The 15,039-nt window shown below is 43.1% G+C and overlaps 1 pseudogene; it reads left to right on the top strand.

Annotated features, from left to right (window-relative positions):
• LOC101613176 overlaps positions 1–12,839 on the top strand; it is a 30,288-nt pseudogene extending 17,449 nt beyond the window's left edge.
• The last annotated feature ends 2,200 nt before the right edge of the window (positions 12,840–15,039 follow it).

The raw sequence follows: 15,039 nt of genomic DNA, 5'->3' as shown, positions 1-15,039 counted from the left end.
ATAGATTACATCATTACCAGACTACCAGAATCTGAAGTTTGCTTTCTCACCACTTTACAAAAAACAAAAAACAAAAACTGGGATTGAAATAGGCTTATTTACAGTTTTGACCAGAACTGGGGAAGAAACCCTTAGCTTCTCTCCACCTTATCCATAGCAGTGAGTGATGTAGTTTTTAGAAAACATGAAACAAAGGCCAGGAAATATGCACATACAGGTTTAACAGTGAGGTGATGCACACTGTGAAATTAAACTTCCTCCTGAGAACATTCCATTGCTTTCAGTTCCATGGGCTGCAGTTCCTTTTCTGGGGCCAGGGCTTCAGGCTGTCTCACCCCGTGGCCTGACGCACTGTTCTCTCCTTCCTCCATCATGTTGCAAACCTGGCACTTCAGATAATGTATTGTCTTCTCTCTGCATACTGATTCCTGTAGACACAAGACAGTACTCTCTCTAAAGGGACATAGATAATTTATTCCCAATGACCATGGCCCAGGAACACAGTAATGTGCTTCACAATGGTGGCAATTATATGGTAACTCTGGCTGTCTACAACACTGCAACTTCCTACAGTCAAGAAGTGATAATCAAGCAAGAGAACTTGAGTTCACATTCCCCACCTCTGGAAGTTTTATGATTTTGTTCTCTTTCTCTCTCTCTTGCTCTCACTCTCTCCAAGATGAAAAGCTGAGTGCTGCATTCTCCTGGAAGAAGAATGCTGTTCTTCACATGACAGAAAGCTGAGGAGGAAGGAAAGGAGTGGAGAAGGATGGAGGAAAGGTGAAGAAAGAGGGAAAGAAAGGATGAAGAGAGAGAGAGAAGCATCTTTTTAAAAATCCACTGATTTAGGTAACCTTACCATGCCCCACCTCCCATAGCTATGCTGGGGATTACATTTCTTGTCCATTAATTTGGAGAAACACATTCAAGCCATCCCTGGGGAGTGGTCTACTTCTTTTGGAGTGCTACTTCTACAAGCACAGCTCTGGTGGCGGGGGGGGGGTGTCATCTTGGGTTTTCTAAGCTTGCTTCACTGGCTACAAAACCACCACTCATAGAGCGAGTGAGCTAGTGTTGGAACAGAAATCTCAGCATGGTATTCTTGACTTTCCATGCTTCCTCTTATGAATGCAGGCAGGCAGAGGAAAGGAACTGCAGACCTCTGGGTTCTGCCTTGTAGTAGAGCTTTTGAAACAGAAATGGAGGCAATGAGAGCTGCTGCTAGTCCTCTCTTCCAGGGTGAAACTGTGCAGGGACAGAGTTGAGGGAGGAGGTCAACTGTTGGCTGACTTTGTCCAGAGGAGAGTGGGGCTTCTGTCATTGAGCTGTGGGGGATACTGTTTAAGGAGTGGGGCTCAAACATGCATATTCTCATGGTTTTACTGATATTTAGATTAAAAAATATTTTTATTTATTTAAGAGAGAAAGAGACAGAGAGAGAGACAAAGAGAGCAAGCAAGTGAGTGAGCAAGAGAGAGAGAGAGAGAGAGAGAGAGAGAGAGAGAGAGAGAGAAAGTATGGGTGTACCAGGGCCTTCTGCCACTGCAGAGGAATTCCATTTGCATGTACCTCTTTGTGCATCTGGCTTTACATGGACACTGGGGAATCGTACCCAGGCCATCAGGCTTTGCAAGCAAACACGTTTAACTGCTGAGCCATTGCTCCAGCCCAGATTCTTTTGGTTTGTTTGAGAAAATATTTCTCCATTTGCCATATGCCTTTAGAATAATGTCCACAGACAGCAGATGTTGTTGAACTGGGGGCCAGATATCTGGAGCCTCTCAGGCTGCTGTTTCTAGATTCCTTCTTGGATGCTTCTGTTTATATGTTGATCTTGTTTCCGGAACTCCTGCTGCATGGTCTCATTTATTCATTCATTCACCTCCTCCTTATCCAATGATCATTCATTTATTTGATTGCATTGAGCTTTCTCAGTACAGAGCTCTTTACTGTTTTTCAATTGACTTAGATACTAATTTGTAGCCTCTCTGAATTTGGATTCCTATAGACGCAAGACCACTTGTTTGAGATGCAGAACAGTGAGCCCTGCCCAGCCTGACTCAGAACCAGTTGTTTTAGTATCTGTAGATGAGTCACCTGAAGTTTAAAGTTTGAAGAGCTGTTGTTCTGAAACCTTCATTTTGGAGCAGTTAGAGTTTCATCTCAGGGGCAGAGGATACAGATCAGGACTAAGGTAGCTTTTTTCCACCACTAGTCAGCTAGGAATTGGCCCACAGAAATGTGGATGGGACCCTGCCTGCCTTGGCAGAACTAGAACCTGTATCTGATAAGAGTATCATCTAAGAGGGCTGCCAACAACAACCTCCTAACTCAAACCACCCCTCAGCAACAGCTTCTCCTTTCTCTTTCAGTTTCTCAAGCTTCTATCTGGTGGGAGACCCCTTCCTGTATCAGTGTTCCTCTTGGACCCAATGTAAGGGTCCAAGAATTGCTTAAGAAAGACTCCAGCCTCAAATAGTATGTAAAAGCAAAGAGCCTTTATTCTGCCCAGTCAGCCAGCAGGCGGGGGTCAACCACTTATGCAAAATGGCGACCCTACGAAGAGCTGGCAGTCTCCCTTTAAGCACAGCTAGAGGAATTTTGGCGGGCTTAGGTAATTTTTTAAAAAATGATTGGCTAGGCAAGCAGTAATTACAGTTGTGCATTTCTGATTGGTTGGGGCAGGAGGGTTGAAAAAAGGTGCGGGGGAAACTGGAACATAGGCCTAGTTAAGGTGGCACCTTACTGAAGCCTGTCATGACATCAGTTTGGTCCCTTCACCCAACAACCAATCAGATCCCTTCCTTACACACCTGAACCTGGTGATGATTCTCATTCTAATTGAATGCCTGATTGATATAATTGGACAGGAGCCTGTAAGGCCCCTCCCTTCCTTCCTTAGCCTCTTAGCCTACTCCCTCCTTCTCTGAGTGATTGGGTGGGGGCGGGGGGGGTGTCTCCTTGGTCTCCCATCCCCCTTCCCAGGGAAGGGGGAAATATCTTTTAGCTAAGGCATTTTCCTGCGTTGTTTTCCCTGTATCTTAACTCTTCCTAGAATGAATCTCATAATTAACCCTCCTCTGAGTCTGCATTGGAATCTTCATCCCAAGGAGCAGTCTCCCGCAAAAGTATCACACTTGAATGGCTGCTGGAAAACACACACGGATTTCAGGTCAGCCTCAGAGGCTTAATCTGGCAGTGAGAGCAGCAGTCACAAAGACTAGAACACAGGAACATCTGGCCCATGGCTGTGGAGTGCTCAGGTGTCAAAGTCCTGGGACCAGCTTTCCCTTTGCAGCACGATCCCGCGGACCTCCCGCTTCTCTGCCCACCCCCTGGGCTGTGGCTTGTCTGCTGCTTGGAAGATAAGACATAAATCTGCAGTGACCTCGCTGTCCATACAGTGCTGCCTTCCAGGAGCCTCCGGTGTTATTTATTGCAGCCTATAGAATCCTCTGTAAGGTTGCACCCCCAGGTGCAGGAGATGCATGTTCTATTTCTGTTTGACATCTCATGTCACATGTGAGCCCTGGAAGAGGTGTAAGTAATTCAGCATTATATACAGAGGGTGAAGTTATGTGGCGATGTAGTAACACCAGACACTGGAAGCCCTTGGAAATCAGGCCAGTAGAATTTTAGAATGAATGTAATAAAAATGTAAAGGAGATCCATTTCTTCTCTACCTCTGGGCTGTGCTAAAAATAATTGGGAGAATTTTCCAAGTGTGGAATGATGCTGTCTGGTGGAGCTGTCCCCTCCTCCCCCCAAATGAAGGTAGGAAAAAAATCTCTGTTGCTAGGAGTTACAGGCCAGAGACAGACAAAAATTTTTCTTTTAAGCTTAGGCTTCATCCCACCCTCACGAGGGCCCTACTTTTCAGGTGCTCCCCCTTACTCCCTTTGAGGGTTGTACCTTTTAGGCTATCTCCAAGGATAAAGGTTTCTATGGTATCAGCTCATTTTTTATTTAATTTAGTGTTTGCTTCCCCCCTTCCCCTCCCCTAAAACCCTTCCATCCCTATTGTCTGGGCCTTGAGTTGCCTATCAGGCAGGCCAGCAATCTGAGCAGGTCTAGGTTAGGAACTGCAAATAAGGGACACCATGCAACCTTTTTTTCTTTTTGTGATTGTGTGAGTTCTCTGAGTATGATCTGTACCAAGTCTGTCCATTTTTTTTCTACAAATTTTATTGTATTTTTTTTCTTACTGCTGAGTAGAATTCCATTGTGTAAATGTACCACAACTTCATTATCCATTCATCCAATGACATGCATCTGGATTGATTCCAGTTCTTAACTATAATGAATTGAGCAGCTATAAACATGCTTGAGCAAATCTCTCAGTATTGATGAGTGGAGCATTTAGGATAAATGCTCAGTAAGAGAATAACTAGGTCTGTTGGTTGCTCTATGTTCATCCTTTTCAGGAATTTCCAAATTGATTTGTACAAGTTTATATTCCCACCAACAGTGGATAAGGGTTCCTTTTCCCCCACATCCTTGCCAGCATTTGTTGTTGTTAGATTTTTTAATGATTGCCATCCTTGCTGGAGTAAGGGTTTTTAAATTTTTTAAATTTGCATTTCCCTACTTATTAGGGATGTTAAACATTTTCTTTATTTTATTTTTATTTATTTATTTATTTGCCAGAGAAAGAGGGAGAGAGAGAATGGGCATGACAGGGCTTCTAACCACTGCAAATGAACTCCAGATGCTTGCGCCCCCTTGTGCATCTGGCTAAAGTGGGTCCTGGGGAATTGAACCTGGGTCCTTTGCCTTTGCAGGCAAATGCATAACCACTAAGCAATCCCTCCAGCCCTTTTTATTTTATTTTATATTTATTTATGTGGCAGAGAAAGAGGGAGAGACAGAGAGAGAGAGAGAGAGAGAGAGAGAGAGAGAGAGAGAGAGAGAGAATAACATATTCTTAAATGAGTGGTAGCCATTTGTAATTCTTCCTCTGAGAACTCCTTATTTAGTTCTCTGCTCCATTTTTGGAGTGGATTGCTTGATTTTTAAAAATTTATTTATTTATTTATTTGAGAGCGACAGACACAGAGAGAAAGACAGATAGAGGGAGAGGGAGAGAATGGGTGCGCCGGGGCTTCCAGCCTCTGCAAACGAACTCCAGACGTGTGCGCCCCCTTGTGCATCTGGCTAACGTGGGACCTGGGGAACTGAGCCTCGAACCGGGGTCCTTAGGCTTCACAGGCAAGTGCTTAACTGCTAAGCAATCTCTACAGCCCTTGATTTTTTTTATTGTTCAGTTTTTTTGAGTTCTTTGTAGATTCTAGATATTAGGCTTCTGTCATTGGTATAGCTGGCAAAGATTTTTGCCCATTCAGTGGGTTATATTAGCTCTGCATGAGATCCCATTGGTTGAGAGACTGTTTAATTTCCCAGGTTACTGGCGTTTTGTTCAGGAACTCTTTCTCCACTACTATATTGTGGAGAGTGCCTCCTGTTTTTTCTTCCAGTATAAGAGTTTCAGGTCTTATATTGAGGTCTTTAATCCATTTGGACTTTATTTTTGTGTATGGAGAGGTAAGTGGGTCTAATTTCATTTTTCTACATATGGTCATCCAATTTGTCTAGCACCATTTGTTGAAGATGCTGTCTTTTTTTCAGTCTACATTATTGTCACCTTTGTCAAAGATCAAGTAGCTATAGTTACTTGACTAAGGTCTGGGTCTTCAATTCTGTTCCTTTAATTCTGTTGGTTTATGTTTCTGTTTTTTTTTTTTATAGCAGTACCATGCTGTTTTTGTTACTATGGCTTTGTAATATAGCTTAGATTGGGTATGGTGATATCTCCAGAGGTTTTTTTTCTTCTGAAGATATGTTTGGATATCTGAGGCTTGCTGCCATTCCACATGAATTTTGAGATACTTTTTTTGTGAAGAATGAAGCTGGTATTTATATTGGTATTTCATTAAGTCTGTATATTGCTTTTGGTAGAATTTCCATTTTTACAATATTAATTCTGCCTATCCAGGAACATGGGAGTTCTTTCCACTTTTTAAAGTCCTCCTCAATTGCTTTCTTGAGTTTTTTTTTTTTTAATGTTTTCATTATCTAGGTCTTTCACATCCTTGGTTAGTGTTATTCCAAGGTATTTAATATTTTTGTTGTTGTTGTTGCTATTGAAAATGGGACAGCCTCATTGATTTCTTTCTCTATATATTTGTCCTTTGCCTATAGAAAGGCTACTGAATTTTGTGCATTGATTTTGTATCCTGCCACTTTATTGAAGGAATTAATCATCTTTAGATGTTTTGAGATGGAGACTTTTGAGTCACTTACATATAGGATCATGTCATCTCTTCCTTTCCAATTTGTATCCCTTTTATTTCTTTCTCCTGTCTTATTGCTTGGGCTAGTACTTCTAGTACTATGTTGAAAGCAATAGTGGGAGTGGGCACCCCTATCTTAAGAACTAATTTTTTTTTTTTTTTTGGTTTTTCAAGGTAGGGTCTCACTCTAGCCAAGGCTGACCTGGAATTCACTATGGAGTCTCAGGGTGGCCTTGAACTCACAGCAATCCTCCTACCTCTGCCTCCCGAGTGCTGGGATTAAAGGCGTGTGCCACCACGCCCAGCAAGAACTAATTTTTAACTTAAATTTAAAATATTTATTTACAAGAGAGAGAAAGAGAGAGAGAGAGGGAAGGAGGAAGAGAGGGAGGGAGAGAATGGGCGCACCAGGGCCTCTAGCCACTGCAAATGAACTCCAGACACATGTACTAGTTTGTGCATCTGGCTAATGTGGGACTTGGAGAATTGAATCTGGATCCTTAGGCTTCACAAGCAAGTCCCTAACCACTTAGCAATCTCTCCAACCCTTTAATTTAAATTTTGCTGACAATTTTTACATAATATGCTCTGATCACAAGGTCTTTATATTTTTTCTCTTTTCCTCTAACCCCTTATCTCTTCCAAGGAACCATCTTCTACTTTGATGTCCATGTTTTAGGGCAAACTATTCTCCACATGGATACAATGGGATCTGAAGATAGGACTGGACCACAGGTAGTGAATTCCCTCTTGATGGGCATGCAGTGTTGCTTGATCTAGGCTTCTCCCAAGACCCTAATTTGCATGTTTTCAGGTTCTCCTGCTATCTGTCTTTAAAGGTTGATTCCACAATGAAGCTGTGTTCTGATGAGTATGTATGTATGTATGTATGTATGTATGTATGTATGTGTGTATATATATATATTCCTTAATTAATAGATATCAAATATCAGCACATTGCTGTCCTAAAAGGTTCATATGGTATTTGTCTTGGGGTCAGACAACATTTTTTATTTTATTAATTTTATTTTTAATTTTTATGAGAGAAAGAGAGAATTGGCCTGTCAGGGCCTCCAGCCACTGCAGTCAAACTCCAGATACATGTGCCACCTTGTGCACACGTGTGACCTTGCATGTACACATCACCTTGTGCATCTTGCGTATGTGGGATCTGGTCCTTAGGCTTTGCAGGCAAGTGCCTTAACTGTTAAGCCATCTCTCCAGCCCTCATATGACATTTTTTCTCTGTTCAGAAAGTCATCATAGGGCTGGAGAGATGGCTTAGTGGTTTAGCACTTGCCTGTGAAGCCTAAGGACCCTGGTTTGAGGCTCAACTCCCCAGGACCCACGTTAGCCAGATGCACAAGGGGGCACACGCATCTGGAGTTCGTTTGCTGTGGCTGGAGGCTCCGGCATGCCCATTCTCTATCTATCTCTATCTGCTTCTTCCTCTCCCTGTCTGTCTGTCACTCTCAAATAAGTAATTAAAGAAAAATTAAAAAAAAAAGAAAGTCATCATAGATCATTCCTTTCACAGTCTCCTTCCATGTGGTACTTCATTTTCACATGTGGATCCCCCCTCTTAACAAGTTTTAATCTTATGATGGGACAAAAGCATGCCACACAACCATTCTGTTTTCACTTTCAATATAGTGTTCAATAATTTACATGATATATTTAGTACTCTTTCATAAATGGGGTCTCCACTTGATGATTTTTATCTCCTGTATGCTCATATAAGTGTCCTGATCATATTTAAAGCCATCTAAGCTCTACATATTAGACGCTATTAGAAGCAGTTTCCTACTACTATAGGAAAGCATCTGGGCTGGAGAGATGGCTGAGCCATTAAGGCATTTACTTGCAAAGCCATAAGACCCATGTCTAACTCTCCAGATACTACATAAACCAGATGCACAAAGGTGAGGCAAGTGCAAGGTCACACATGCCCACTAGGTGACACAAGCATCTAGAGGTCAAATGCAGTGGCTGAGTCCCTGGCGCACAAATTCTCTCTCTTTCTCTCTCCAAAATAAAAATAAATAAATAAATAATAAATAAATAAATAAATAAATAAATAAATAAATAAATAAATAAATAAAAAAGCATCAGAGGGATGGAGAGATGGCTTAGTGGTTAAGGCACTTATCTGTGAAGCCTAAGATCCGGGTTTAAATCTACAGAACCTATGTAAGCCAGATATATAAGGTGACACATGCATCTGGAGTTTGTTTACAATGGCTGGAGGCCCTAGCATGCCTCTTCTCTCTATCTTGCTCTTCCTCCCCCACCTGAAAGAAATAAATAAAAACTTTTAAAAATGAAAAAAAGAGAAAGCATCTAAGATCATTAACTAATACAGAGAAATAGCTTGCACTGGTTCATGGCTTTAGAAGTTCCAGTCTATGACTGGGCAGACATGTTGCTATTAGGTCAGTGTTTAATAGCAGTAGGAAGCACATGGTGGAGCAAATGGCTCACCTCATGGGCAGAATGCAACAAACAGACTGAAGAAGGTATGAGGTACCATAACCCCCTTCAAGAGCCCACCTCCACTGACCTAAGGACCTCTTATTAAGCTCTACCTCCTAAAGGTTCCACAACTTCCCCATAGCCACTGTGAAGACCAAGCCTTTCACACACTAGCCTTAGAGACATTCAGCATCCAAACTACAGTATTCTGCCTCAGGCTCACAAAGGATGTGTACAATGCAGAATGCATTATGTCCATGTCTAATGGTCTGTACATCTTTAACTATTGCAATATTACTCAATAATACAAACCAAAGTCTCCTCTGAGACTCAAGAGAAACTCTTAAGTGTGAGACCTTATACAATTCAATAGAGGGCTGGGGAGATGCCATAGTGGTTAAGGCACTTTCCTTCAAAGCCAAAGGACCCAGGTTCTATTCTCCAGGACCCAAGTCAATCAGATACACAAGGTGGTGCATGCGTCTGGAGTTCATTTGCAGTGGCTAGAGATCCTGGCATGTCCATTCTCTCTCTCTCTCAAATAAATAATTTTTTTGAAAATTGTGAGTTTATATATATATATTTGACAACTTCTATACTTACAGATAACAAACCATGGTATTTCCCTCCCCTCCCCCACTTTCCGCTTCATAACTCTGCTCTCCATCATATCCCCACCTTCTCTCCATTAGTCACTCTGTTAATTTGATGTCATCATCTTTTTCTTCTATTATGAGGGTCTTGTATGGGTATTGCTAGGCTCTGCGAGGTCTTGGATATCGAGGCCAAATTCTGTCTGGACAGTGGTATGAAAGGAGTGGTACCCCTCCTTTGGCTCTTACATTCTTTCCACCACCTCTTCTGTGTGAGGTTTTTCAGTGCTGCACACATCTCTGTCCCTTCTTCTCAGCACTATGTTGCCTTTTGGTTGATCCCAGTGGTCATTGCCATCTGAAAAGTAAGCTTCTCTAACCAGAAGTGAGAGTAGCATTAATATATGAGTATGAATATTAAGTGTAGTGATTTCAGGGCAATTTGGTGAAAGTAATATATGCATTTATCCAGACAAGAGCAGGCTTTATACCCCTAAGGCTCATGACCTCCCCTTTTGATTAGGTTTTCAGTACCAGGCACGTATTCTCTCCCATAGAATGGGCCTATTACACTCATTCAGCCATTTGGCCTGTCTGGCCAAACTTGAGGTTTCCACTGTCCACTGTTTTCACTGCTGATGACTTCTGTCTCCCATAAGACTGCATACAGTGCAGCTTTTTCCAGCTTTCAGTTGGCTGGGCTATTGGGAGATTTTCTGCTCAGCACCAGCTTGATTTCTCAGTGACTTTGCCCCTCAGGCATGTGAAGTCTTCAGCAATAGGGTCTTACCATCTCTTTCTCATGAGAAACCAAGGTCCTTGGCAATAGCCTATAATGTTTTGGAGGCAACAGGGACCTTCCTGGCCAACAACTCACTGGGAGGTTTCCCATCCCTGGCATTGAAAATTTTCTAGTAATAATCTATGGCTTCTGGATGTGCCATTGTTTAAGAAAGTAGATTTTCATATGTCTTATTCAGAATATCTTGAATTTTGACTGACCCTCCCCCCACCTTTTTGTTATACAATCTCTTCCCCTGATCTTGCTTAGGCCTTTCCTCTCCCTGTAATCTGTTCTTTTAATTAAAATTTAGAAGAATCAAAAAAGAAAACGACACCTTTCAAGATTCAATGATGGGGCAGGCACAGTGTAAACATTACCATTTAAGAAGGTAGGAATATGGAAATAGTAAGGAATGACTGGCCCAAAACAAGAATAAAACCCAGCACCACAATCATAAATTGTAACTCATGGGCATGGGGCCACACTGTGCAGAGTGTGACCTCCCAGCCCTGTCTCACCCCTTTGTCCTTCTGGTCTTTTTACTCCTTCATGCATTCCAGGCATGAGGTGCTGCCTCACCTGGGTTGGTGAGTGAAATCTCCCAGACTGTCAATCATAATAAGCCTTTCCTCTTTAGAAGCTTATGTTTTTAAACTTTTTAATTGACAACTTCCATAAATATATACAATATATGATGATCATAATCCCCTTCCACCACCCTCCTTTTTTCCTTCCCAAATCCTCCTCCACTGAATCTCATCTTCTTTCCAACTAGTTTCTCTTCTATTTTGATGTCACCATTTTCCCCCTCCTATTATGTAGGTGTTTAGTAGGTAGGATCAGCCACTGTGAGGTCATGAATACCATGGTTCCTTTGTGTGGGGAAGACAGTGTTGTATGCACTCCTCTCCTTCCTTTGTCTCTTACATTCTTTCCGCCACCTCATCCACAATAGTCCCTGAGCCTTAGAGGGTGTGATAGAGATATCTCACTTAGTGCTGAACACTCTACTGTCATTTCTTCTGAGCACGTTTGTGGGTTTTGAGTCACTCCTGTGGTTGTTGCCATCTCAAAAGAGAAGCTTCGTTAACCAAAAGTGAGCGTAGATTATTATTTTGGCGTACACATAAGTATTTAGAGGGCAATTTGGTCGGCATAATATTTCCAGTTAGCCAGACAACAGCAGTAGTTTCTCCCCTCGGGCTTATAACCTCCCAATCCATATGCTTTTGATTAGGTTTTCAGTACTGAGCAAGAATTTCCCCCCTTGGAGTGGGCTATAAACTAACTATTTCAGATGTATTTCGTAGTAGTAATAGAGAGCTGTGTGGGGTGTGCTCAGGGCATGCTTATGAGTCCAAATGTGTGTGTGTGTGTTGGTGGGTAATGAGGAAGGAAGGCTGTCAGAGATGAGAAAGATCGGGGTGCACCGGCATGGCTAATTTCGGAGGAGCTCTCACCCACTTACCCTATTTCCTTACTATTTTCCCATCATGACAGAGGGCATGGTATATAGGAGAAAAAGGAAACCTTGCCCAATTCTACCCAAGAAGGGGGCTTTGTTAAGGAACTTCCTGTCTGGTCTCTGGCTTATCTTAAATTGAAAACTCAGTCTGTTTCTCTCACCGTGATTGCAGATTTCTGTGATCTGCTTGGGGTGAATGAGGAACGGAACCTAGAGAGGACTTTCCAAAAGTCATAAAAGTGTGCAGTCTTACAGACATTAGATTCCAGTTGCTGAAAATATGACATGACCATTGGTGAGCTTACAGCAGTCAATATCCCACAGGCTAATTTAATCACTGGCATTGGGCCAAGCAGTCTCCAGACGGGGTTTAGAATGAAACTGAGGGCTGCTAAATATAGACATATAAATTTGGGTTTGTTTGGAAGGATTGCAAACTGAAAGAACACATGAGCCTGGACGAAAGAACGCTAGTCAGGTCAAAGCACGGCTCCTATGGCCCCTTGTCACCTCGCACGTGGGTCTGCCCAGTGCCCCCAGCCTACTTGCAGCTTTCGGGGCCAGTGGGAGGACAGGTCTTCGTGTTTGGCAGTCAGTGCATATGTATGTACTCTGGGCTAGAGGGAGACTCTTCTTGTAGATGTATGGCTACCCCAGACACATCAAGTTTTTGAGATGTCTGCAACAGTCCTCCAGGCCACCCTGCCCTATTTTGTGGTTCCCATCAAGATCGGCACCCTGGGCTTCCCCGTGTGGGGGCCGCGTGGTGGGTGGGTTGCTTGCGTGTGCCACGCTCGCTGCCATGCCTTGTCCAGGGGTCCGCTGCCGTCGGCCCCCGTCTTCGGAGGGAAGACGCTCACTGCCCACGCGGGACCGGCCTCCTGGAGGTCAGCGGAACCTGCTGGAGGTGATCGAGCAGCGCACGCTGCAGTAGCCGTTACTGCATCCTGTCCTGCTTCCGGGCCAGGAGCGATTTGTTGGTGTGGTCATCCGGGTCCGTGTGAAAGGTGGTGGTCATGTGGCCCAGATCTATGCTATCCGACAGTCTGTTTCCACAGCCCTTGTGGCCTATTTTCAGAAACACGTGGCTGAGGCTTCCAAGAGAGATCAAAGACATCCACATCCAGTATGAGAGCACCCTGCTGGTAGCCAACCCCCCTCGACCCCCCACACCAGCTCGCTGTGAGTTTGGAGGCCTTGGGGCCCAAGCTCACTACCAGAAGAAATCCTACTGATAAGCTCATCATAAGGATTAGGGTTCACCTTTGTAGTAAACATTGGGTTTTTAAAGTTAAAAAAAAAAATAAAAGATTGGTACCCTGGGAAAGAGTCTCATAGGGCATGACTGAAAGGGAAATAAGGATCCAGAAGACTTTGCATAATTAGACCCTGCACATCCCTCTTGTGGGCTGTGAGAAGGTACCTTAAAACACAAATGTGCATGCTAGGATCTTTGGGTAGGCAGGAATACCAATGAATGATGATGAACACATGTGGGAAGCAGCGTGCTGAGTCCCATTCAGTTGCTAATTGGGATGTCACCCCAGCATAGTTGAGGCAAAGAGCTGTCGAGTACACACCACAATCAGTTCAACAAGTTCCAAGAGCATCTCAAGTGGCTTTCAGGGCTATTCCCTTGGCACCTCTCCCATGCTCTGCGGTTCCCCTCTCCTTGCTCCTGATGTTTCCGTAATATTAGCTCCTTTGCTGTCCTTCAAACACAACAAACTCTTCCATGCCCAGGCCTGGGCCTTCTCCCTTGCCTGGAAAGTCTCTCATTAGCTCCCTTCTTGTCCTTCCTTTCTCTGCACTTAGAGAACAGTTCAGCTGTCACCTGCTCAGCGTCATCTCCCTCTCCATGGAAGTATTATCCACAGCAGCTCCATTACCACCCCTGTCTGCTTTATCTTCTTAGATATAGTTCATTACTACATATGAAATGTCAATGCATAACATACATTGCATTACATATATTTATCTATCTCTCTTACCCAAGTGTACACCACCCAAAGGTGCCCCATTGACATTGTGAGTGAATGAGAGACTGATAATCATGCCCACCCCTGAGTACGAGACTTTACTGCAAACATGGCCAGACATTTGGATGCCAATTCTATTAGAAAGTCACATGTATTTTTATTTATTTATTTTTTAGTATGCTGTTTATTCTTACTCAGTAATTGTAACCATACTTGTAAAAGTATTACAGGTGCAGGCCTGTAATCCCAGGACATTATCTTAAAAAATAAATAAAAAATAAAAGAATATAGATTAAGATACAGGCTCTGAGTCAGATAGACTTATGAGCCTGCCCGAGGGAACTGAGGAAGAAGAAGATGGGGCTGGGTGAAGCACAGAGGGAGAACACCACAGAGAACATGGTGGTGGGCCCTCCACGTCACCACACGTCTTCCTAATCATTTTCGGCTAGGTTAGCAATCATGGCCTACAGTCATGGCCTGCGCTCACGAGCATCCCACTACTCATGATGACATGATGGGACAGTTTCACAGCCAGTTGCTGAAAGCGCATACATTCCAACGGTCTCTTGAAAACCTCCTGCTGATATCTTCTGGTTGGACTGAAAAAGCAGCAGACATCCCAGCATATATGTCAGTGGCTTGGGAGAAGATCTAGAAGCCCACTGAGGGGATGTTGCAAGCTGCTCAGTGGCACAGCAGGGTGCCCCTAGGATGACAGCAGACGGAAGAGCCTGGACCCCTCAGAGCAGGTAGTTGAACTCCCAGTGGGTGAGGCCCAAGGTCCCAAGGACCATGAGTACAGCAGATATTTCACTTTTAGGTAGGCTCAAAAGGAATAAGTGACTCTGTCCAACCCCTAAGGAAACATAAAAGAACTTTCTATAATAAGCATAAAATAGCAACTCTGAATGTTAAGAAAGCATGGTGTGAAATTTTCATTGCCAGAGATTTTTTGTTCTTTAAAGTTACATAAAATCCTAGGATCATTGAAATCTTGGATATGATACAGTACAGTAAAATGCGTTTAAAGAGCTAAGACAACTGCATCTCTGATCTGAAACTTCCTGGAGGCAGGCAGGAGCCCACAGGGGAAAACTCACAGTAGATCTCATGTGGTGGCTTGCAGTCAACACACAGGTATACACTATCCTCCAGACACGAACTGACTCACACTCACTACCTCACAGAGAACATCATTACCCCCATGAAACCTGAATGTTTTCTGATCCTGTTGATAGTTTAACATAAAGGATGGAAGAGGATAAAAAGAATGAGACTTCGCAACAGAGGATCGACTACTTGAGGAGGGTGCTCAGTGGAATGGAGGTGGGACCAAATAGACAAATAAGAGGGGAACATGATCAAATTATGATACGGTCATGTATTAAAATTCTCAATAAAAATAAAACAAGAAATAATATAGAAATTTGACTATTTAAATTGAATATTTTAA

The sequence above is a fragment of the Jaculus jaculus genome, chromosome 12, assembly GCF_020740685.1.
Source record: "Jaculus jaculus isolate mJacJac1 chromosome 12, mJacJac1.mat.Y.cur, whole genome shotgun sequence".
Lineage (NCBI taxonomy): Eukaryota > Metazoa > Chordata > Mammalia > Rodentia > Dipodidae > Jaculus > Jaculus jaculus.
The sequence above is the reverse complement of the archived record's forward strand: the minus strand, read 5'-3'. Positions and strand labels throughout refer to the sequence as shown.